General features: G+C 43.0%; 1 pseudogene; it reads right to left on the bottom strand.

The window, feature by feature from the left end:
- Positions 1 to 563: 563 nt before the first annotated feature.
- On the bottom strand, positions 564 to 1,696 carry LOC133913969 (malonyl-CoA:anthocyanidin 5-O-glucoside-6''-O-malonyltransferase-like; annotated as a pseudogene).
- Between the last annotated feature and the right edge of the window lie 738 nt (positions 1,697 to 2,434).

Genomic DNA, 2,434 nt, shown 5'->3' with positions numbered 1-2,434 from the left:
ACTGACATTAAAACTATATTTGCATTAGCTTTGGTACTTAGGGCCTGTTTATTTGGGTTTTTATTTTTAGTCTTTTTTGAAAAGCTGTATTTTTTGTTTGTCTGAAAAATTACTTTTAGAAATAGGTTGTTGATTTCTACAATAAATTTTTGGCTTTTTTAGCATATAACTTCTTAGAAAAGTGTCTCTCAACAAGCTTCTTAGCTTTAGTTCATTTTTTTTAGAAGTAAACTTCTAACTTTTCCAAAACCCTATTTATTCTAGCTTCTAACAACAATAGAAACATAACTAAAAACAAAAAAATAAACAGGACCTTAAGACGTCAAGGAGACACTTCTGTAACCACTCGCTGAGCAATGTTTCTCTAAACTTTCACTAAACTTTACTATAATTTTATTTCAAACAAGTACACGCGCGCTTTATTTTTCAAATCAGATATTAATTGCTATCCAAGGCGTAGTATCCAAGACGTAGTATTCAATTGTAATCACGTAATTAAAAGACCATGCAGGTTTAATTTGAATGGAATTGTGGCGCGCTAGCTCTCCGCCACTCAGCTCAGCTCAGAAGGTGCATGCGTCATGCAGCCACGCGATGGCATCGGCGAAGCACTTCCGGAAGCTGTCCATGCCATCCGGCTGCAGAGAGACGCCCACCTCCATGCCGCCGGCGCTGCTCCGGCTCTCCGCCATCGCCACCGCACCTGTCCTCGCAACGGACACGATGTCCACCTTGGCCGGCCGGCCGAAACCCAAGTCCAGCTCATAGACGCGGAACCTCGGCGACCCGGCTACGGACAGCATGCCCATCGCGCCTACCTCCTTGACGTGGTCCATCCACAGGTCCATGCTGGGTGTCCCGATGCCGCTCGTCGATTCCCGCAGCGACCGCCGTGCACGCGGTCAAGAGCCCGCCCGCGCCGGCCTCCGCCAGCTCGCCCTTGGATGTTATCCCAAGCGCCGGACCGATGCAGTTGTCAGGGAGGGGAGGCTTCATCCGCGACCGGTGGTCGACGGAGAATAGCAAGTAGGTCGAGCCCTCGCCGCTGGTAGCACGACCCGACGACAGGCAGACGAAACCCAATGTGGCAACCAGCGAGGAGCACCGGGGCGGCGCAACGCTGGGGAGGAGATAACTATTAGAACAAACAAGGAATTACTAGCAACACGAAAAGTAATAACACAGGAGTTATTTAACGACTTGAGCCCTTAGATAGATTAGATCCAATCAACTTCTTGTAATAGTTTTAACCACTTTGCTTATACTCGAGATCATCAATACAAGGCAACAACACCCCCACAGGACATAGGATATTACTCTAATTGGAGGCCCGAACCTATATACATCATTTTATCTCTCTTCATGATTAATTCCTACTCTCGAAGGTACAAGTCAATTTACAGATATATTGTCGGGAACTAACTTTGATAATCCTCAAGATCTATAATATACAATCCATTCATCAATGGACAATTACCATAGAGCATAGTATTCAAATAAATCGAACAACACTTGTTCTTTATTATTAAATCATATCATCTTCTTCCAAACATGAAGAAGAGATAATATTTTTGCCCAAGGCAGGAATGTAATAACAATTATTTAATTCCAAGACTAACCTTGAGGGTAGCGATAAGGAATAAACACCGACGACCAATACAACAACTTTTGCACCATTGCCGACACGAGCATCCATCTTGCCTCTCGCACACTTCCTAGTCCTTTTCAGTCCCTGCAACGATTTGCAAGTATTAATCATCGATCCGGTATCAAATACTCATGAATCTTTAGGATGAGTAATAAGATTAATTTTAATAACATTTATATATGAAGTGGAAGTCTTACTTCCCTTCTTCTTCTTGAGTTCTTCCAAGTATAGCTTGCAGTTTCTCTGCCAATGGCCAAGCTTATGGCAGTGGTGGCAAGCATCAGTAGCAACAGGGCTTGCCTTGGACTTTCCAACAGGTTTAGACTGTGAGCTCGAGATCTCATTCAACGCTTTAGCCTTGGTGTTGCGCTTTCTTTTCTTCCTATCTTTATGAACCATCATCACATGAGTAGAGCTTTTCTTAATGTTTTCTCAACAATCTTAAGCATCCCATGCAATTCAACCATACTCTTCTCTATGCTATTCATATGAAAATTCAAAACGAATGGTTCGAAGCTTGCAGGGAGCGACTGGAGAATTACATCCGTAACCAACTCAGGACTAAAGGAAAAATCAAGTTTTTCTAGGCTCTCAATATAACCAATCATCTTGATCACATGAGGACTAATTGGGTTGCCTTCTGTCAACCTGCATGCAAACAAAAACTTGAAGGTGTTGAACCTCTCAGCGGGTTTCATGGCAGCATCCTGAAAACCTCTCAAAAATTCATAGATCGTATCTATGAAATCGCTATAAAAATCTCATCGGATTGATCATATCAAGACG

The sequence above is a fragment of the Phragmites australis genome, chromosome 4 (genome assembly GCF_958298935.1).
Source record: "Phragmites australis chromosome 4, lpPhrAust1.1, whole genome shotgun sequence".
Classification (NCBI taxonomy): Eukaryota; Viridiplantae; Streptophyta; class Magnoliopsida; order Poales; family Poaceae; genus Phragmites; species Phragmites australis.
Note: the sequence above shows the minus strand (reverse complement) of the source record. Positions and strands in the feature narration are given on the sequence as shown.